This window comes from Ictidomys tridecemlineatus, chromosome 14 (assembly GCF_052094955.1).
Source record: "Ictidomys tridecemlineatus isolate mIctTri1 chromosome 14, mIctTri1.hap1, whole genome shotgun sequence".
Classification (NCBI taxonomy): domain Eukaryota; kingdom Metazoa; phylum Chordata; class Mammalia; order Rodentia; family Sciuridae; genus Ictidomys; species Ictidomys tridecemlineatus.
This window is the reverse complement of record NC_135490.1, coordinates 48,952,151-48,976,297: the sequence shown is the minus strand read 5'-3', so window position 1 is coordinate 48,976,297 and position 24,147 is coordinate 48,952,151. Positions and strand designations below refer to the sequence as shown.

The window sequence follows — 24,147 nt, the reverse complement described above, 5'->3', positions numbered from 1 at the left end:
CACACACACGTGTGTGTGTGTGTGTGTGTGTGTGTGTGTGTGTGTGTGTTTGTGTATACATGCAGGATTCACTCTGGTACATTTACACAAATCCAGCATAATTTGTTAAATTTGTTCACTAGTATGTCCCCATATGTTCTCCTTCTCCCTCCCTCTCAAGCAACTTCATCTATTGGTTTTTCTTCTATTTTTCTTTTTGAATTCCTTTTTACCTCTCTCTAGCTTCTTCATAAAAGAAAATATTCAACACTTGACTTTCTGAGTCTGGCTTATTTTGCTTAGCATTATGTTCTCCAGTTCCATTAATTTGCCAACAAATGCCTTGATTTCATTTTTTTTTATGGCTGAGTAGAATTCTCTTGTTTATATATACCACATATTTTTATCCATTCTTATGTTGATGGGCACCTGAGCTGGTTCCATAACTTGACTATTGTAATGTACATAGCAGCATAAATATTCTATCTGATTTTGAACTGTTTTAAACAAACTGAAACTGTTTTAAGATAGAAACATAGATTCCTTCAATTTTTCTTTTTTCAGTACAGGAGAGTGAACTGAGGGACACTCTATCATTGAGCTATGTCCCCATTACCACCGTCCTTCTTTATTTTGACACAGGGACTCACTAAGTTGCTGAGGTAGGCCTTAAACTTGTGATCCTACTGTGACAGCCTCCTGAGTAACTAGGATAAGTGTGTGACACAACACCCAGCTGAGTCATTTAACTGTTGAATACAATTAACACTAACTTATATTACGAACTCAGTTTTGTAGTTTTGACAGTTCTGATGTCAATGGAGTAATTTTGAATACTTCTATTTTTTACATCAAGTTTTATTAAAAAAAATTCCATTATTCTATTAAAAATGTGCAATACTCCTTATTAACTTAAAAAACACTTGAATCTACAAATTTTCACAAAACAACCTACATCTGAAGAAAGCAAAGAAATATCAAAATTTTAATGTCTAGCATCTTAGTTTTTACTAATTTCGGCATTTATGTGATTATGCAAAAATTAATATACTTCCTGGAAACAGTGATGCATGCCTTTACTCCCAGCAGTTAAGGAGGCTGAGGCAAGATGATTATAAATTCAAAGCCAGCCTCAGCCACTTAGCAAGTCCCTAAGCAATTCAGCAAGACACAGTCTCAAAGTATAAAATAAAAAGGTCTGGGGATGTGGCTCAAGGTTTAAGTGCCCCTGGCTTCAATTCCTGATACTCCTCCTGCACGCCCCCCCCCAAAAAAAGTAAAAGTGTTGGGGGAGTACCATTAAAATAGAAGAGACATCAGTAGAGTAGAGGAAAGGGATTGTACTTATGTGTAAATAGGGAGAAGATTTATTTTATAGAGTTTGGGATAACATCATGCAAGTTGCTTATCACTTTTACAGCTGCACTCAATAAATAGTATTATATTTAACTAAGCTAAACCAGTACATTTTTACCTTGGGAATAGATATGTCTCTTATAAAATTGAGAGTATGTGATATACAATATAAATTAAAGTTATAAACTAGATTTGTTTATATTTCCCTTATTGAAGGATTTTTTTTTTCACTTCTCAATCAAAAGTTTAAGAAGCACTCTCAAAATAAGTTGGATATTTTTTTTTCTTACCATATGATAAATGTGAAAAAAATGGATAAAAATAATAGGTACTTTCATCATAGTGTGTTATTCTAGTGAAAAAAATTTCAGTGTAAGTGGAAACAAAATCATTTTATTTTAAACTAAGATTTCATCCTGATGAGTAATCTGAGACCAAATTATTGCTTTTTGGAAAGCAATATGTGTATCCTTATATGATATTAAACATCTAAATAATAATTTTTTTCCTGTCCAACATGAAGGATGGCATTCTATTCTTCTTGATCAAAAGAATACCATTAAGTTTAAGCATAAACTTCATTTTCCATGTTGCATGATATGCACTTTAAAATTTGGTACCTATCTCCTACTTATCTCTCCTCATTTATTACAGATATGTTTTGTTTCTGTCCCTTCTATAGCATTAGCTATAAATTTTGTGCTAAATATGCTAGTTTTTAATAATAGTAAACAAAAGACACAAAAAATCTAGATATCGAACTATAATACATATATTTTCTAATAATATTCCATTGAGAAATACGCAAAGGCACTTCAGAGACTTAAGCACATTTAGTGCCTGCATTTTGATATATAAACTATCTATTTGCTAATAAAAAAAAACAGACATCCTTAGAAAAATGACTCAAGGGCAAGGGCAATGGAAATACAGGATTAATCCATAATATTATATAGTAAGAAAAAAAATAAAAGAAAATATCCTAAAAAATTATATGAATAAGACAAAGAACACAGGAATCAAGGTAAATAAATAAATGTAGTATGGTATGAGCAACAAAATAATGATAGAAATAGAGTAAAATCCACTGAGTATAATAAAAATTTATGTTGTATCAGTGTTCTCATTTAACTCTTAAGAATATATTTATTTTTTTCTTGATTTTCTTCTATCATTTCATCATTCAAATAGTGTATTACTTAGTCTCCATTTGTTACCATAGTTTGTATTTTTATTTTATCATTGATTTTTAATTTCATTCCATTGTGCCTGGAGAGATTGCAAGGTATTATCTATTTTTTTCAATTTACTAATAGTTTCTTTCTGGCATAAGATATGCTCCATCTTGGAGAAGAAGCCATGTGCTGCTGGAGAAAGTATATTTTCTCATTGATGGATGAAATACTCTATATATCTATGTTAAGTATAAATTATTAATTATATTATTTAGTTTTATAGTTTCCTTATTTTGTTTTTTTTTGGAAGATAAGACATGTCCAATAGTGGGAGAGGTGTGTTAAAGTCACCCAGTATTATTGTATTGTGGTCTGTTTGTCTCTTGAAATTGAGAAGTTTTTTGTTTAATGTACATAGATGCTCCATTGTTTGGGGCATAAATATTTATAATTGTTATGTCCTGTTATATATACTTCCCTTAAGAAGTATGAAATGTCCTTCTTGTCTCATCTAATTAACTTTGGTATGAAGTCTACTTTATCTGAGACAAGAATGGAAACCCCTGCTTTTTTTGTAATCCATATGAGTGATAAGTTTTATCCCATTCTTTCACCTTAAGCTTATGGATCTTTGTCCATGAGGTGAGTCTCTTGAGGACAGCATATTGTTGGGTTTTACTTTTAGTCCCATCTGCCAATCTATGTCTTTTCATTGATGAGTTTAGGCCATTAACATTCAAAGTTATTATTGAGATATGATTTGTGATCCCTGTAATTTTATTTATTTTTTGGTTTTGATTTGTTTTAGTTTCTCCTTTTGGTTCCTTTAGTGTAGATCCTCCCTTTGCCGGTTTTTATTTTATTTTTTTTTCACTTCATGCTCATGGAATAGTTTTTCAAGGATGCTCTGTTGTGTAGGCTGTCTAGTTTTGAATTCTTTTTATTTTTGTCATGGAAGGTTTTCGTTTATATCCACAGAACTTAAAATTAAAATACTGCAATATTATATATATATATATATATATATATATATATATATATATATATATATATATATATATATATACACACTCAGTGGAATATTACTCAGCTTTAAAGAAGAGTGAAATTACATAATTTGCCAGTAAATGGATGGAGTTGGAGAATATACAGAAGAATATACATTATATGATTCAGCTTATATAAAATTTCTAGAAAAGACTAATTTGTAGACACAGAAGGCAGATTAATGATTGCCTGGAGCTGAACATGGGTTAGAGGACTGACTACAAACAGATTTGAAGGAGGTTTGTAAGATGATGGAACATCCTAAAACTGGATTTTAATAATGGCTGCCCAATCCTATAAATTTCCTGAAAATATTTGAATTGTACATATTTAATGAATTAATTTTATGGTATGTAAATTCTGTCCCAGTAAAGATATTTATACTTAAGCAAAATATCTGCCACATAGAAAAGCTCAGGAAACTTTTATCAGTGCTAATTATTTCAGTAATGGAACACAGGGACTGTTATCCCACAAGGAATTGATTAGAAGTGAAGATATGCATTCCATAAAGAAGGGAAATTATGTAATCGAGCATGGGCAGACACCCACCTCCTTCCATCCCCCAATTTTGTATTTCCTCCCTGCTTGTCACCATATGCAAAAGGCCAATAGATATTAACACTGTCCTACATGGAGTTCCACTAGAATCATGGATTAAAATCCGGGGTTCCTTAGGTTCTCTTTGGAAGCCCTGGGATGCCTTGAGAGTAAGCCTCTAGAGATGTCACAGATAGATTTAGCCTGGCCTGACTGAAGAGTATTTTACACTGTACATCCTTCCCTTCTCCTCAACAGTTTAATATTTCCAATAAAATCCATTCCCATGCTCCCTTACATCTTCTTAATGCTCTATACCACAGTCCTCCTTCTATAAATCCTACAGAGCCAGGAGATGAGAGATGGCTGAGGGGGTTGGGGTAAAATGGGGTTGGGCAGGTTAGGGTAGTGCAGGGTGACTCCTGTGCCAGGGTGTCAGAAACACTCAGTACATAAGGTTGTCTGTTGTTTATGATAACATAAATGGACATATTCTCAGGCTAATAGATACAATTCCATGTAAGTACCACTTAGGACCCAGGGTCAAGCAAATGAGACAAAACTGCTTAAGAAAAAGTGATAAAGTTGGAAGGGCCTTCGTTTCCATGACTTCCAAACATGGAGTGCAGCCCTGAGTCACTTTAGCTCTCTGGTTAACATTTAGCAGGAAGAAAATTAGGAAAGAGATGATGTGCATAATTGTACCACCTGAAGAGCTAGCACCAAAGAGGCAGAGCCAGGTGCCCAGCAGAGAAATGCAGTATTGATCTCTGTTTTTGAGCCTGCTCTCATAGCTACAGTGTCCTCTCTGTGCATTCTTCTTTCTCATCACTTATCAGAGAAAAGACAAACTTTAAGTGGTTTTGTAACTGAATAAAAATGAAGGGAAAAAAAAGAAACACTTAGTTAGCAATTGACTAAAAAATGGATACAAGATACAATGGACAGTAGAAACAGAAAGTGAAAGATAAAAGCAGACATAAGTAAATTAGAAAGCAGAAAATAATAGAATTGATAAGAAATCAAAGAGCTAGCTCTTTTAAAAGACCACTAAAGGCAAGGGGGTGGTGCACACCTGTAACCCCAGTGACTCAGGAGGCTGAGGCAGGATCAAAGCCAGTCTCAACGATTTAGTGAGTACCTAAGCAATTTAGCAAGGACCTAAGCAATTTAGCAAGGCCTTGTATTAAAATAAAAAATAAAAAGTGTGGTGAGCCGTTCCTGCGGACTGTGGTCGCCATTACATGATGGCGCTGGCTCCGTTGTGGTCTGTGAAGGACAACTCCATATCAAAGAGAGTTGGCGTGTTCCCAGCTCCTTATCAGAGAAAGTTGGCGTGTCATTTTCTAGCACCCTGTGAGAAGGGTACACGTGGCAGCTTTGCATTGGGGTTCGAGGTGCTTTATTAAGGCTGGGAGGGGCATCCAATTATTATTCCGGGTAGTAGAAGAATCATTAGAAGAATATCAAGGGCCTGAATAAACTGCTGAAAGAAGATTCCTGAGTCGCGTCTTCCTTGCGGGCAAGGGGGGTCGTGACAAAAAAGCACTGGGGATGTGGTGCAGTGGTTGAGTACTCCTGAGCTTATTCCCTGTTACCAAAACAAAACAAAAAAATACAAAACGAAAAAATAAAAGAGGCAAGCTTAGAGAAAGTTTACATGTGAAAAAAGAAAACATAAATAAATAATGCTAGAATTAAGAAGGGATTAGAAACAGAGAGAGGGAAGAAAACTAAAGTAGAAATCAGCCAGTGGCTTGAGAGGCTGAGGCAGAAAGATTTTGAGTTCAAAGCCAGCCTCAGCAATTTAGCAAGGCCCTAAGTAACTTCACAAGACCCTGTATCTAAATAAAATATTTTTTTAGAGAGAGGAGGAGAGAGAGAGAGAGAGAGAGAGAGAGAGAGAGAGAGAGAGAGAGAGAGAGAGAGAATTTTTTAAATATTTATTTATTTTTTAGTTCTTGGCGGACACAACATCTTTGTTGGTATGTGGTGCTGAGGATCGAACCCGGGCAGCACGCATGCCAGGCGAGAGCGCTACCGCTTGAGCCACATCCCCAGCCCCTCAAAATAAAATATTAAAAAGGGATGGGGATGTGGTTAAGTGCCCTGGGTTCAAACCCCAGTACCATGAAATAAAATAAAATAAAATAAAATAAAATAAAATAAAATAAAATATAGTAAAACAAAAACATACTTGTTTAAATTTATGAAAACCAAATAAGGCAAAGAAACCTGTTCAAGAAGAGAGAGAAAAAAATCTGATGAAACTAAAAGCCATGGAAAAAACTGATAAAGAACTCCCCACCACTTCTATGAGATAGAGGCTCAGATGTTTTGGAGATGGATGCACAAATTCAGTCACACATTAAGGTAAGAGTCACTTTCTATATAATTTAATTGGCTTAAGTCTATAAAAATGTTTAAATGTGTCCCAATTAATTTTACTAAGGATTTCAGTCCTGAAAATCAGGAACTGAGGAGAGAGAGAAGGAAAAACAAGGATGCTACTATAGTCCAGTAGATTCAGGGATAGAGTGGTGAGTTAAGTAGTGTCCCAACAATTGTGAATTTCTGAACCATGTTCAGGACAAGAGAAAAAAATATGAATATTAATAAGGGCACAAAGTTATCATAGGTCTACCTGTAAATTCAAAAGTGTCAGCTGAAAAATATTAATAGTGAGTGAACTCTGCAAGATAGTCAGTTACAAAACCCATAAAACTTCACAGGATGGCAAGGGCAGGGCAGAGGAAAGAGAACTCTGTCATAACCTGCAGTAATGATAAACAGCTTCAAATTAACTGGGTGAGATAATTGCTCGATATTTATTGAGTGAACTATAAAATATTACTGAAGAACATGAAAAACAGCTTCAACAAATGGCAAAAAGCAATAATTTCCTAATATTGTAAGGATGTCCATAATTACCAGAATAACATAAATGTAACATAATTCCAAGAAAAATCTAAACACAATTTTTAAGAAATGGACAAAAGGAATATTGAAGGCTCATGTAGAAGAATAAATGCTTAAGGATGGCCTGTTAGCCAATAAAAATTTCAAATAGCATAATAATAAAATGACAACTATTCAACAAATTATTAAAAGTTATTGCAGAATGATAGACATGTATAATTAGAAGAATAATCAACATAGAAATATAATTGAAATAACAAAAATATATCCAGCTGCAAACCGATGTACAATGTAAGACAAAGGTGCCAACTAAAATCAGGAGACAAAGAGAATATTTTCAATAAACGTTGTTCGACCACTAAGCTTAGTATTTCTAAGAAGTTTAGATCCCTGCATTGTATCTCATACTGACATGAATTTTCAGTGGAACCAAGATTTAAATAAAGAGAATGAAAAAAAAGAATGCCAAAAGAAAAATTGTATGATATATATACATATATATTTTTTTTCATTCAAACAAAAAGAGAATTTTAAAATAATGAAAGACTAACAACATAACTTTTTTAAGAATCTAAAAGACAAAGTTATAGAAAAAAGACAAAAGACAAATTTCTATAAAAGGTTTGCAGCTTTAATGAAAACAAGGCTTTCAATAGACACACTACTTGCAAATAAATAAGAGAAAAAACACTCGGTGGACAAAAGGAGAAAGAATACCAATAGGCAGTCCACACTGAGAAACAAATGACCAAGAAACATGGAAATTTTTATCAAAATAGTAATAGAAGAAATGCAAACTGAATTAGTGAAATGTTTTTTGAACTTAGAATATTGATGGTAGTATTCTCAGAGTGTGGAAAAAGGAATTTGTTTCCTACCAAAGTGAATGTAAATTAATAAAACCTTGGAGAACAATTTGATTAAATATACTATAAAAGTTAAAACATGGAAATGCCTTTGATTAAGAATTATAAAACTTTTAAAAACTTATTATTAAACTTATTAAAATGTCTCCATAGAAAATGATTATGCTGTGCACAAAGGTTTAGTGTACAAGATACTCATTTCATCCTTGCAGCTGGTTGGGAACAAAGGGAAACAATGTAAAAGTCAGCACAGTGTGATTGGCTCAGTGAAGCCCTGTTCAATGAAAGTATATGAGAGCACTAACCATCAGTCATTGAGATTGTTTGGTGACTGTGATGCACATTTGGAATGCAGTTGAGACATTGCACACACAATACAATATTCTGTACCACTCAAACACTGATGTAGATGAACATTTATATATATATATATATGTAGTGTTAGGGAGAAAACGTACAAACTAGAATATACTGTATATGAGAAGATTCCATAATATCCATATGAGTAGTGATGGAAGAAATGTCTAGGATACACATTAAAGTGCTGAAAATGGTATATGTCTGGTAAAAATTTACATACACATATTTATTTATTTATCTATCTCCTGAACATATTTTCTAATAAGGATAGACCCCTCTTATCCAGCATTTTGAGGTCTGCTGTTTCAGTTAACTGAAGTTCCATTCAACTAAAGAGAGAGAGAGAGAGAGAGAGAGAGAGAGAGAGAGAGAGAGAGAGAGAGAGAGAACATTTGCATATATAGCATATTGCTGTAACTGTCATAATTTATTGTTAATTATTGCTGTTAATCTCTTAGTGTACCTAATTTACAAACTTTATCATAGGTATACATATATGCATAGAAAAATCAGTAAATAGAGGGTTCAGTGTGTTTTCAGGCATCCATAATTTCTTTCCCTCTCCTGGTTGCAGAATTGCAGCTAAATTCTGTTGCTTCCATTTTGTCATATCTACTTTCTGTTTTTTCTTTTTTTCTCCCAGGACTGCATTCTCTTCTTTGGGCTTAATATCCCAGGAATTAATTTATTGACACCAATTTATCAAATTAGTTTTCCAGAATGGCCAACATTAGTTGGTTTGAATATTCATTAAAACAACAAAAAAAGTTTCAGTAGCTTTTAACAGAAAATTTCGTAACTTTAGGCAATGTTTAGTTTTGGATATTATTGATAGAGATATGCTTTCAGCATTTCTTATAGAAAATTTTGATTTTATATCAACTTCACTTCACACTTAACATTTTTGGGGTTTTATGAAGCTGGTTTTGTTGATTGTTTCCTTTAAAGTTTCTATTTATGGTCAATGCATATCAGAAATGAAGTACTGATAATGTGATTCATTACACTAGTATGTTTTGAGGAAATTAACTTTCTCATTTTTGAACTGTTGAACACATTTTTATGTCAAATGTTTATGCAAACTACTACTTATTCACGTTTTCCAAATGATCCTTGTTAGAGCCAAAATTTTCAGCATTTCTCAGGAAGGAATTGTTTCTGCTAATCATGATTTCTCTAATATGCTTTTAAACTTAATTGAGATTTCAGATATCTTTGGGATTTTTTGCATTAAAATTTGACTTGTTAAAACTGAATTACAACAAAATTCAATTTTAAACTTAATGAATTTAAATTTAAGCCTGAAAAAAACTAATGAAAGATCAGTAAAAAATTTACAATTCAAAGAACAGAAAAAGACATTCATGAGTATCAAAAGGAAATTTGAAGAAACTGAAGCAAATTTGTTTGACATAAAATGCTTATTATTTGGTTGGAAAATAGCACTTCACATAGAAAAAAATCAGCTTAGACTTATTTCTGCTTTGCCATCTCCCCCCCCCCCAACCTTTGCAGTGCTAAAGGTTGAACCCAGGGCTTTGCATATGTCACTTTATACAAGATTCATTTGCTGGGTGGCATTATGAAGCTAAATTTGGTTAATAGTAAAACATACCTTACAATCAGACACTCGCAGCTGAATATTCTAATTAAGCTACTTGGTAACTTTGGCAAATTCAGTGTATTGGTAATTTGGCCAACTGAATTGATTTGCTGTAAGTTGGTCATGAAAAGAATTGGCTAAGAGCTAAGTACTTGAAACATTTTAATTTAATTCTTATAATGAACATATGTTCTCTATCATCCCTGTTTTACAGATGAGAAAATGAATGCTTTTGTTGGTTGGGTAATGTAAGATATTAAGTGAGGCTGTTTAAGCCAGAGCTGAAATTGTGTGCTTAACCTCAGAATTAGCTCTCTAGCACCCAACTAGGTTTCTGTTCCTGGTGGCCTTATAGAGCACAAACTATTCCAGCAGGCATCCATTCTTGAAGAAAGTCTTCCTGACTTCTGAGACCAGACTAGGTGTTTCTCTTCTGGGTTCCCAGTGAACTCCATTCATGTCTCCATTGTATCACATGCATTGCTTTGGAAGTGTCACCATGTGTTTCTGACTTACCCATGGTTTTGTGAGTTCCTGGAGAACATATGCACTGACTTTTTTTGTTGGTAGCCCTGGTACATGCCACAGGACCTTGGCACACAGTGGGTGCTCAGTGAGGGCATACTTGACAAAGGTGGATTTCAGAACGTATCCAGTCTTGTGTATTCATAGTTCCATGGCTCTCTGAATCATGTTTTCCTAACTTGGGTGCTGGGGCTGTACTACTGGGTTTGATTGGCATACCAGATAGCAAGACAGGTAGCAGTGGGAAGTGTTTTAAGATGGGAGTTTGAGTGCTAATAGATACCCTACTATTCAGGGTCACTCACAGGAAGGCAAAGGAGAATAAGGGAGGCCTGAGAACAGTACTTTCTATTTCTCTCTCTCCCTATCTAACCATTGTGTTTTTCAAAGTATCTTAATCAATCTGTAATCCCAGTTCCCACCCAAGATGAGAAAGTAACTTCAGGAAAGTGGAGGTATTTTTTGACTCATTCTCTAGTAAGTTTCCAGGGCTTAGGGCAATAGTTAGCACCAAGTTAGTCCTGATTAATAGCTGTTGAATAAATACTCAGTTAGGTTCCTCATTCCTATCACTAAAGCTTCTTTTAGTTTTAATGGTATGTGACCCAGGGCCTATTATGGGAACTTGACTCAAAGCATCTTATCAACCTGCCAGGCATATTAGAGAGAAAATGAGGATGAGGGGAAAAGGTATACTCAAACATTGTCCATGGGACTGCAAATTAGTACAAGCACTATGGAAAGCACTATGGATATTCCTCAAAGGAACCACCAAATGACCCAGTTAACTTACTTCTTGATATTTATCCAAAAGATATAAAATAAGCACACTATATGGATGCAGCCACATCAACATTTATAGCAACACAATTCACAAAACATAGTTATGGAACCAGTCCAGGTGCCTGTCAACACATAAATGAATGAAGAAAATGTGGTATATCTATGCAAGGGAGTTTAATTCAGCTATGAGTAAGAATGAAATGATGGCTTTTATTAGTAATTGAATGAATGGATGGAATTGGAAAACATCATGATAAGTGAAATAAGCCAGACTGAGAAATTCAAGGGACATGTTTTTCTTATATATGGAAGCTAGAGCATAATATGAAAAAAAAACTTAAAAAGAAGAGTGGATCCCAGAAAAATAGAGAGATCAATGGTGTAGAGAAGGAGGGAGAAGGCCCAGACAAAGAGAATAATGGTGAAATGAAATTGATCAAATTATGCTATGAATACCTACAAATATACCACAGTGAAGTCCACCTTTGGGTATAGCTATACAGCACTGATTTAAAAAGAAGCAATAAGTAAAGAGAAGGAAGACCAGCAGAGTAGAGAAAGGAGAACAGGTATGGGAGTAGGGGAAGGAAAAAAAGAAGTACTGGGGAATGAAATGGGGAAATTATATTTCATGTATATATGATTATATATCTATTATATAAACTATAATGCACAAATAAAAACATTAAAAAACAGTTTGACACTCTCTCCTAAAGCTGAATGTAACCCTTAACCTAATTTCACTCTTAGATTGCACATGGATAAGATTGAATAGATGTAAGAATGTTCATAAAAGCACAGTTCATAATATCAATAACCTATGAGTAACCCAGACAACCAGAAAAGGAAGTGTTGCTGAATAAATTCTGATATATTCATATAATAAAATATTATAGAAAATCTAAACCAAATGCCTGCCACATGCATCACCAGTGTGGATCTTACCAATATAAGTAAGGCCTACAATTACACATTCTTTTTTAAAGTTAAAACAACATGTATGCATATACATACTTTTTAAAATATGTATAACACAAAGAAGATTGTATTTATTATTTATTTATTTATTTATTTATTTATTTATTTTTGTGGTGCTGAGGTTTGAACCCAGGGCCTTGTACATGTGAGGCAAGCACTCTACCAACTGAGCTGTATTCCCAGCCCCCACAAAGAAGATTTGATAAGATCCTTTGGAAAAGAATTCCAGAGAATATTAATCACATAACTCGGGATGAGGGTTCACTTTGTCTTGGGAGAAGGAGGAAAATGAGATGAATGTGGATCAATAAGGTTGTCGTATGTTTTAATTTCTTGTCAAGATCCTACAATTTTTTTGGCAGTGGGGGGAGGGGGAGTTTCAGGAGTTTTTCCTTCACTGAAAATAACAAAGAAGGTCATTGCATAGATCAATGCATGCTTTGTGGACCACATAGTATGAGGGCCCCAATTATAAAAGCATCTATTTTGCTGGGGATGTGGCTCAAGAGGTAGCGTGCTTACCTGGCATGCGTGCAGCCCAGGTTCGATCCTCAGCACCACATACAAACAAAGATGTTGTGTTTGTCAAAAACTAAAAAATAAATATTAAAAAATTCTCTCTCTCTCTCTCTCTCTCTCTCTCTCTCTCTCTCTCTCTCTTTAAAAAAAGCAACTATTTTAAACAGAAGACAGATTTGAAGATTAGGGAAATAAGGTTATTATAAGAAACACAGGAGGTTTGAGTCTGGACCACAGATTAATAATTCAATTCAAAGGGCCAAATAGAAGGTTCAGAGCTAGTGCTAAAAAGACCCATTATGAAACTTATCTCCACCACACCTTTCAGGAGTACATCACAAAAGACCCACCTGAAAAAATGTATTTTCTTTTTGTAAATATTCTCTTCCATTTTCCAGATCGCACATGAACCCAGCTCAGTAAAACCAGGGAGTGACTTGGAGATCTCCAGCAATGGAGGGCATGGATTCCTTGCTTTTCCCAACTGAACTCTCCTGTCTGCTTCAAAGACTCCTCTCCTGTTCTCTTCTTCCTACAAGGTATTAAATGTGAAATAAGGTCTTGCTTGGCACATTGTCACAAAGTATCCTTTTGCAACTTCTGTAACCCATGCTTACAGCACCACAGAGCTCTGTAATGCATATTGGAGTGCTGGGAACACAGGATACTTCCAGGCAACGAGTTATTTGTTTGCTGCAGTCTGGCTGGGCACAAATCACCAGCCACTCAAGCAGGAACAAACTTTATTTCTGAACTCCACCAGCACACTCCACACACGCTCCCTGGAAACTCTCCAGAATGCCACCCATGTGGTTCCTCCAGGAATGCCACACACCAACACACACACACACACACACACACACACTGATTGAGCAATTAGAAGACTAACAAAGCCCTCCTACATAGATGGCCCCCTTGTTAAATGATAAACTCTCCAGTTGGCTAGGATGCAAACCTTGAATTTCTTTGCCAAAAGACAGCAGCAAGGTCTAATGCTGGTCATATTAGAATCCAAAGGGAAAAGGGGAAAATGAAAGACATAATTAAGTCTTTTGGGATAAGTTAACCATCAAAATTAAAGAAATACAGACCTTTCCCATAAAGTTAGCCATCAAAAGCAGATATTCACAAGAGTATACCTCTAGAAAGAGGAAAGAAAAAGTCCCTTTTCCTGTCTCTTATGGGCATTTTATCCAAAAGGAGAAAAATCCCACATACTTTTCAGGAACTCATGGGACATTCATGCGTAGACACATGTTCATATTTTTCTAATTGAGATTATTTATATTAAAAGAAGCCTGAACCTTCCCTGTGCTGGTGACTACTCATTCTTTGAGTGACTCTACTTGCCAAACTACTTCATTTTTGTTGTTTTGTTTTCCATCTAGGTCCTGTGTTCATTTTCCCTTAAATTAATATGCTTGATAGTAAGCGGGTCTCCAACCGTGAAGTCATTTCTCATGTGCATGTTTTGCAGGCACTGCTGATAGCCAGCTCTTAAGTGCAGTCATGCTGTCGACTTGACCCAACTTGCCTCCACTGAAACACGAGGACACAAACAGCCACACTATGGCTGCCTGAGGTGGGGTGGGGCAGAGTTCACAGAAGATGCTTCTCTTTCCTTGGCTACCTAACATTTCTCCTGACCACTTGGAATTGGTTGTCAACCTAGGATTCACCCCTTCCTGCTGCTACAATTCCCTTTGAAGAGTGGGGTGTTGTGTGAAAAAATAAGTAACACACTTACCAACACATGTTCTAGGAAACTGGGATCAGTGTTTGATGATACAACATCAGGATCCCTGCAGGCTGGTGTCTTTTACGGGTTTGCATCCACACACAATAGAACAAGGGTATGGATGGAAAAAGGAGAGCTACCTGGAGCTTAAGATACAGCACACTGAAGATGGGTTGTGGCTAGGTGTTTTTACCTCTACTAATCTGGAAATTGTATTATTATTTCTTCTTCTTCTTCTCTCCACAATTATCTGAAGCAGACACATTAACACCACATTGAAGAAGCAGCTCAACTATTTGTGTTAATTTGTTTTCCACAGCAAACATGAGGGCTGCTCTAAAATAAGAGAGATAACTTCAAACTTAGGCATTTTTATAAATTTAGTTTAAAAAGTCATTGTATTACATTTTACCAATTTGATATCCAGCTTTACATACAGTAACAGACATATACATCTTGTAAGATCAAATCTTTATCTTTGTAAATCATTTGGAAGTCTAAAAGAAAAACAAACAAATGAAAAAAGAAATCACTTGTCCCAAAAGAGGAGTTACAAACTTAAAATCTTTCAATGAATAGTAACTATTATGACGTCATTCATTTGGAGTTGGCAAAGATTTCAATGAATAAAGCTCTGTTTTCTTCCTAGGGTTATGTAATATATTGTAACTCACAGTCAGCTAAAGGTCAAGAAATAAAAAAGCTATTTGCAGGTGTAACATAATAACAGTAGCACTGGTGATAATAGTCATTGTTGCTTCAGTCATTCTCTCTGAGAAGCATTTGCCAGGCACTGAAATCAATGCTATGTGTATAATATTGCAACCAGCCTTCAAGCATATGTTATCCTGTTTTTAATTAGAAATGTATAATATTTGTCAAGAGCAATTAACCCTCATATAGGAAAAATATGAAATCAATATTATACAAATTAAGTAATTTAAAGCAAATAGACAAAGGACAAAATAATTTTCATTTATTTATGTTCAACACAGCATTTACAAAAGAAAACTATATCAGGAGAAGATAAAATATTACAGAAAGTTTAAAAAGATAAATAGACCACTAGCCATGCTAACAAAGAGAAGAAGAGAGAGAACCCAAATTACTAGCTTATGGGATGAAAAAGGCAATATCACAAAAGACACTTCAGAAATACAGAAGATAATTAGAAATTATTTTGAAACCCTATACTCTAATAAAATAGAAGATAGTGAAGGCATCGATAAATTCCTTAAGGCATATGAGCTGCCCAGATTGAGTCAGGATGATATAAACAACCTAAAAAGACCAATATCAAGTGAGGAAATAGAAAAAGCCATCAAAAGACTACCAACCAAGAAAAGCTCAGGACCAGACGGATACACAGCAGAGTTTTACAAGAACTTTAAAGAAGAACTAATACCAATACTCTGCAATCTATTTCAGGAGATAGAAAAAGAGGGAGTACTTCCAAATACATTCTATGAGGCCAACATCACCCTGATTCCCAAACCAGATAAAGACACCTCAAGGAAAGAAAACTTCAGACCAATATCCCTAATGAATTTAGATGCAAAAATCCTCAATAAACTTCTGGCAAATTGGATACAAAAACATATCAAAAAGATAGTGCACCATGACCAAGTGGGATTCATCACTGGGATACAAGGCTGGTTCAGTATACGGAAATTAATAAATGTAATTCACCACATCAATAGACTTACAGATAAGAACCATATGATCAACTCAATAGATGCTAAAAAGCATTTGACAAAATACAGCATCCCTTTATGTTCAAAACACTAGAAAAATTAGGGATTCCAGGAAATTACCTCAAAATGATAAAAGCTATATTCAATAAGCCTCAGGCCAACATCTTTCTCAATGGAGAAAAATTGAAGACATTCCCTTTAAAATCTGGAACAAGACAGAGATTCCCTCTCTCACCACTTCTATTCAACATAGTTCTTGAAACACTAGCCAGAGCAATTAGACAGATGAAAGACATTAAAGGCATAAATATAGGAAAAGAAGAACTTAAATTAGCACTATTTGCCAATGACATGATCCTATACCTAGCAGACCCAAAAAAATTCAACCAAAAACTTCTAGAAATAGTAAATGAATCTAGCAAAGTTCAGGATCAATACCAATAAATCAAAGGCATTCCTGTATATCAGTGACAAATTCTCTGAAATGGAAATGAGGACAACTACTCCATTCACAATATCCTCAAAAAAAAAAAATACCTGGAAATCAACTTAACAAAAGAGGTGAAGGAGCTATACAATGAAAACTACAGAACCTGAAAGATAGAAATAGAAGACCTTAGAAGATGGAAGGATTTACCTTGCTCTTGGATTGGTAGAATTAATATTATTAGGATGGCCATGTTACCCAAAGCACTTTAGAGATTCAATGCAATTCCCATCAAAATCCCAATGACATTCTTGCAGAAATGGAAAAAGCAATCATGAAATTCATCTGGAAAAACAAGAGACCCAGAATAGCTAAAGTATTTCTAATCAGGAAGAGTGAAATTGGTGGTATCACGATTCCAGATTTTAAACTATACTATAGAGCAATAGTAACAAAAACTGCATAGTACTGGCACCAAAACAGGCTTGTAGACCAAGGGTGCAAAATAGAGGACACAGAGACAAATCCACAAAATTAAAACTACCTTATATAAGACAAAGGTGCTAAAACCATGCAATGGAGAAAGAATAGCATCTTCAACAATGGTGCTGGGAGAACTGGAAATCCATATGCAACAAAATGAAATTGAATCCCTTTCTCTCACCATGCACAAAAGTCAACTCAAAATGGATCAAGGAGCTAGGAATCAGACCAGAGACTCTGCATGTAAAAGAAGATAAAGTTGGCCCTAATCTTCATCACATGGGGGCAGGCCCCAAATGTCTTAATAAGACACCTGTAGCACAAGAGTTTAAACCAAGAATCAACAAATGGGAAAAAATCAAACTAAACAGTTTTTTCTCAGCAAGAGAAATAATATCTGAGGTGAATAGGGAGCCTACATCCTGGGAACAAATTTTTACCCCCCAAACATCAGATAGAGCTCTAATCTCAAAGAACTAAAAAAGTTAAACAACAAAAAAAGCAAATAACCCAATCAACAAATGGGACAAGGACTTGAAAAGAAACTTCTCAGAAGAGGACACACAATCAATCAACAAGTACATAAAAAATGCTAATTATCTTTAGCAATCAGAGAAATGCAAATTAAAACTACTCTAAGATACCATCTCACTCCAATAAGAATGGCAGCCATTATGAAGTCAAACAACAATAAGCGCTGTCGAGGTTGCGGGGGAAAAAAGTACACTCATACCTTGCTGGTGTGACTGAAAATTGGTGCAGCCAATTTGGAAAGCAGTATGGCGATTCCTTAGAAAGCTGGGAATGGAACCACTATTTGGCCCAGCTATTCCCCTTCTGGGGCTAGAGCAAAAAGAACTAAAAAGAGCATACTACAGGACACAGCCACATCAATGTTTATAGCAGCACAATTCACAATAGCTAGAATGTGGAACCAACCTAGATGCCCTTCAATAGACGAATGGATTAAAAAAATATGGCATTTATACACAATGGAATATTACTCAGCACTAAAAAATAACAAGATCATGGCATTTGCAGGAAAATTGATGGCATTATAGCAGACTATGCTAAGTGAAGTGAGTCAATCCCTGAAAAACAAATGCCAAATGTCTACTATGATATAAGGGGGATTACTCAAAATGGGATAGGGAGGAAGAGCATGAGAAGAAGACTACCACTAAATAGGAAATAAAGGTGGGAGGGAAAAAGAGGTAGAAGGAAAGTTGCACGGAAGATGGAAGGAGAAGCACATTGTTATACAAAATACATATATGATGTTCTAATGAGAAAAAGAAAAAAAGTGTGTCACATTGGATTGGATACACTGAAAGGATGGGAGAGGAGGGGAGGTGTAAGGAGGATAGGAAGGGCAGCAGAATAAAATAGACAATATGATTGATGTATGTACACTCCATGTATGTATTATATGTAAAAATACATTCTGCTGTCATGTATGACTAAAAAAAATTAAAAAAATAAAGTAAAAAAAATGACAGTACAATGATATAAAATAACAGTTCTTATTTAACCAGTTGTTTAATTTTTATGGTTGCTGGTCTATAAAGAAAATAAAACTTAACCAAAACAAAAACACTCCATTTACAATCTCCTCAAAAAAAAAAAATACTTGGGAATCAACCTAACAAAAGAGGTGAAAGATTTATACAATGAAAACTACAGAACCCTAAAGAGAGAAGTAGAAGAAGATCTTAGAAGATGGAAAAATATACCATGTTCATGGATAGGCAGAACTAACATTATCAAAATGGTGATATTACCAAAAGTTCTCTATAGGTTTAATGCAATGCCAATCAAAATCCCAACAGCATTTCTTGTAGAAATAGATAAAGCAATCATGAAATTCATATGGAAAAATAAAAGACCCAGAATAGCAAAAGCAATTCTAAGCAGGAAGTGTGAATCAGGCCGTATAGCGATACTAGATTTCAAACTATATTACAGAGCAATAGTGACAAAAACAGCATGGTACTGGTACCAAAGCAGGCGGGTGGACCAGTGGTATAGAATAGAGGACACAGAGACTAATCCACAAAGTTACAACTATCTTATATTTGATAAAGGGGCTAAAAGCATGCAATGGAGGAAGGATAGCATCTTCAACAAATGGTGTCGGTAAAACTGGAAATTCATATGCAACAAAATGAAACTGAATCCCTTTCTCTCGCCATGCACAAAAGTTAACTCAAAATGGATCAAGGAGCTTGATATCAAATCAGAGACTCTGCGTCTGATAGAAGAAAAAGTTGGCTCCAATCTACATATTGTGGGGTCGGGCTCCAAATTCCTTAATAGGACACCCATAGCACAAGAGTTAATAACAAGAATCAACAAATGAGACTTACTTAAACTAAAAAGTTTTTTCTCAGCAAGAGAAACAATAAGAGAGGTAAATAGGGAGCCTACATCCTGGGAACAAATTTTTACTCCTCACAGTTCAGATAAAGCCCTAATATCCAGAGTATACAAAGAACTCAAAAAATTAGACAATAAGATAACAAATAACCCAATCAACAAATGGGCCCAGGACCTGAACAGACACTCCTAAGAGGAGGATATACAATCAATCAACAAGTACATGAAAAAATGCTCACCACCTCTAGCAGTCAGAGAAATGCAAATCAAAACCACCCTAAGATACCATCTCACTCCAGTACGATTGGCAGCCACTATGAAGTCAAACAACAACAAGTGCTGGCGAGGATGTGGAGAAAAGGGTACACTTGTACATTGCTGGTGGGACTGAAAATTGGTGAGGCCAATTTGGAAAGCAGTATGGAGATTCCTGGGAAAGCTGGGAATGGAACCACCGTTTGACCCTGCTATTGCCCTTCTCGGACTATTCCCTGAAGACCTTAAAAGAGCATGCTACAGGGATACTGCCACATCGATGTTCATAGCAGCACAATTCACAATATCTAGACTGTGGAACCAACCCAGATGCCCTTCAATAGATGAATGGATAAAAAAAAAATGTGGCATTTATACACCATGGAATATTATGCAGCACTTAAAAATGACAAAATCATGGAATTTGCAGGGAAATGGATGGCACTAGAGCAGATTATGCTTAGTGAAGCTAGCCAATCCCTAAAAAACAAATACCAAATGTCTTCTTTGATATAATGATAGCAACTATGAACAGAGCAGGGAGGAAGAACAGAAAGAAAAGATTAACATTAAACAGAGACATGAGATGGGAGGGAAAGGGAGAGAAAAGGGAAATTGCATGGAAATGAAGGGACTTTCTCATTGTTATACAAAATTACATATAAGAGGTTGTGAGGGGAATGGGAAAATAAACAAGGAGAGAAATTAATTACAGTAGATGGGGTAGAGAGAGAAGATGTGAGGGAAGGGGAGGGGGGATAGTAGGTGATAGGAAAAGTAGTATAATACAACAATTACTAATAGGGCATTATGTAAAATTGTTGATGTGTAACCGACATGATTCTGCAATCTGCATTTGGGGTAAAAATTGGGAGTTCATAACCCACTTCAATCTAATGTATGAAATATGATATGGCAAGAGCTTTGTAATGTTGTGAACAACCAATAAAAAATAAATGTAAAATGCAAATAAGATAAAAATTAAAAAAGAAAGAAAAATAAAATAAAAGAGACCTAAAAAAAAAACAATGTTATGGGTGAACTTAAAAAAAAGAAAAGTCATTAAACCAGCTTTAAAAAGAAAGAAAGAAAGAAAGAAAGAAAGAAAGAAAGAAAGAAAGAAAGAAAGAAAGAAAGAAAGAAAGAAGTGTATCATGATAGTTTTCTTCTTTAGAAATAATTCAAATGACCTTCCTAGAAAGAGTCAGCAGGTCTGGGGATATAGCATGCAGAAGGCCTTGGAGTTTAAAGCCCAATACTGCAAGAAAAGAAAAGGGAGGGAAGGGAGAAAAAAGAAGGAAGGGAGGGAAGAAGGGAGGAAGTAAAGAAGGAAGAAAAAAAGGAAAAAATGAAGAAAGGAGGGAGGAAGAAAGGAAGGAAGAAAAAAGGGAGAGAACAAAAGCAGAAAAAGCAATGGGTCATTAAAGCAAAAGGGCAAGCAGTACAAATATAAATATATGACATAAAATCTGTTGAGACAGTTTAGAAAGCTTTAGAATTTGCATGACATCAAACTGAGTGGTATTATTACTGTATAGAAACTTAAGAAGCTCCACCTTGGCCTGGCCTAAATCAAACTCAGGGATGGGAGGCATAGAGAGGACTCCTGTCTGGCTGGAGTGGAAGTGACCTGAACCCGTGACACTTCAGGATGCACTGGTTAGGGAAGAAATGGGCCAAGACTCCCCTGATGGGCACTTGAGCACCACAAGGCTCCTGGGAGTCCTTCCCCCCAGCTCCCCACCTTCACAACCCCCCCTTGCAGGGGTTTTCAGTGGTCTGTTCCGTTGCCTGATGCAGGTTTGAGTTCCTCACCAAACACCTGAGTGTTCACAGCCTATGTTGGCCTGCCTGGGCAGGCTGTGATTGTCGTGGCAAGAGCCAAAGCCAACTTAGCTTGATGGAGGCACCAAGGACTGCCCTACAGCCATATTAGTGGGTGGTCCTGGAAGAAGTAGGCAGGGTTTGGGCAGCATTGTCTGAAGACATGAAGCCAGGCCCTAATCCTTATGATGTTCCTTGGGAGTTGGTGATGTGTAGAGCTATTGGATGTTTTGCTCTTCTCTTGTTTTTGTGGAGAAGTTTTCAGTGTGTTAGAAGCAGGCTTTATGTGGGAAGAGAAAAACAGCTGGCTTTAAAACTTTCCAGAAGAATTGAAGAAAAATGTGAACTACTTGAGAAAGTTAGCCTTGTTCAAAAAGAGCTTGAAGGCTTAGAGTCAACTTTAAAGGGCAGCAATTCTGAGAAGGGTCTAAGAGACGTCCCAAATTTGGAGGCAACCTATGAAAAGCTGCATAGGTCCAAACTGAGCCATGGGGATGAAAGACTCTTTCTAGAAAAAGAGCTAAAAGAACAAAAGGCCAAACATTGTAAACAGGACGAAATCATGGCAGATATATCGAGAAGGATAAAGTCCTTTGAAGGTGAATCAGAATCAGTCAGATCACAAATAGCTGAAACTAAAACAAACTTGAGACTGCTTCAAATGAGTGAGGAAGGACTTCAGCTGGCAATGAAGGAAGCCTTGGATGAACGTTCCCAGCTTCAGCAAAGTCAGAAACCCATCTTACAAGGAGACGCTGAAGCATGGAGGGAACAAGGACATGTCCAATGTAAAGAGAGCACCACATTGGAAGACTCTCAATTCTATGCAAAACAAGTTCAAACTGATAAAGAAAATCACATGGAGTCTCTTACTGAAGGCTTGCTGAAGATGAAAGATAGGTCTTCTCCAACCAAGGAAGCCCAAACAGACATTGGGAATTTGGAATGGGGAATGACGAGTGAATCAGGAATTGGTGCTCACTTGGATGATGAGCCCAAAGGAGCTTTGAAGAAACTGGTTGATGGTGCTAAGCTAAAGGCCTCCTTAGAAACATTAGAAGGACAAAGATATCAAACTTGTGCTTTATTATCTGAAGTAGAGAAAACAAAGGAAGACCTTAGAGAACAGATTAGAAGTCTGAAGACTGAACAGGCAACCTTGTATCAGAAAATACATGGCTTGAAGGTGAGAATGAGAACCTTCAGCAGAAATTTAAAGTCATGATGGAATTCTATCAAGAAAATATGATGAAACTCCATGGGAAACTCAGAGTAGAGGAAAATTACCGGGTGGGGCAAGAGGAGAAACTTTCCAAGGTCTAAGAAGAGATGGGCCATACAAGAGAAGAGCTGGAGACCTACAGAAAGCGAGCCAAATATCTTCAAGAAGAATTGGAGAGAACCATTCAGTCCTGTCAGGGGAAGATTATTTACTGTGAGAAAAAAGCACATGAGAGTGAGTTGGCGGCTTGGATTGCTGAAAGAAACCTCCATTATTTCATGAAACAAAACGCTCGCAACAGAAAAAAGTTAACTGAAAGGGAGCTTCAATTTGAACTTGTAGAGGAAGATCCCTGTGCACTTGGTGTTTCAAATGCAGCATTGGGCTGAAAGCATTCCCCCAACGGTCCCTCACCATTGGGTCCTCCTTGGCAAGGTGGATGTTATTCGAATTATGGTAGACCATCGCGACCAGCAGAACTCAGAGGTTCTAATCTGCCTTCTTTGGATAAAGAGGATGGGCCTATGTCTTCAGAAAGTCAATCCAGTAGAAAGGAGACCAAAATCAATCTTGATGATTCCAATGTCCCCGAATCATCTCTCCCTGCTGAAAACCAAGCAGCTGGCTCTGGCTCATTGTTGGCACCTTTTCCTCCAGTCAGAGGTGAATTGTTTCCTGTGGACCCGAGGAGTCAGTTCATGAGAAGAGGACCATTTTCCCCTCCGCCTCCTCAAGGAAACAGGTATGGGGCACCTCGAGATTATTTTCCACCGGGCCCACCACCCCCTCCATTTTTTGCAATGCCAGATGTCTATGAATGGAGGTATATTCCTCATGACCTTACCTCAAGAGCTGGATTTCCTCCCCCCACCCCTGTATTCTGAAAGTAGAAGTGAGTGCCCTTCAGGCTTTATTCCACCTTCAGGTGAGCCTGCTACTGAACATCAACAAGAAACCTGATGTTTTTGGTCTCTCTTCAAAAGTAATTTGACTTACCTCTCATTTTTAGTTTTTAAGTAATTGCTTTTACTTAAGTAAGTGATTATACTTTTGCTCCGACTGAAGCTAAATAAAACTATAATTCTTAGGATAGTATTTTGGAAATAAAGATGGTTTAAATATGATACTATGAGTAAATTATTTCCATTCTATTTTACTCTAAAGATTACAGCATTGAATTTGATTAATCCACTATTCTATAAACAACAATGGGATTTTCATGTATGTCATCTAGCCTTTGGGGATATTTTAAATGCCCAACAAATTCAGTCCCTTTATACAAAGAAGTGTATTTACTATGATTGTAGCAAATGTGAAAGGAACTTTATGCTTAATGAAAGATTTTCATTGATTTTCAGTCTTGTGGGGCATGTCAACTAGTTTTCCCAGAAAACAATAACTAGAGCATATTAAGAGTAAGCCAGAAAACACTACTAAACATGTCATGGAAGTAGGAGATCTCAAATACAAAGAAAGTT

The 24,147-nt window shown here is 36.0% G+C and overlaps 1 pseudogene; it reads left to right on the top strand.

Annotated features, from left to right (window-relative positions):
• The first annotated feature begins 21,553 nt into the window (after positions 1 to 21,553).
• On the top strand, positions 21,554 to 23,629 carry LOC144370644 (melanoma inhibitory activity protein 2 pseudogene; annotated as a pseudogene).
• The last annotated feature ends 518 nt before the right edge of the window (positions 23,630 to 24,147 follow it).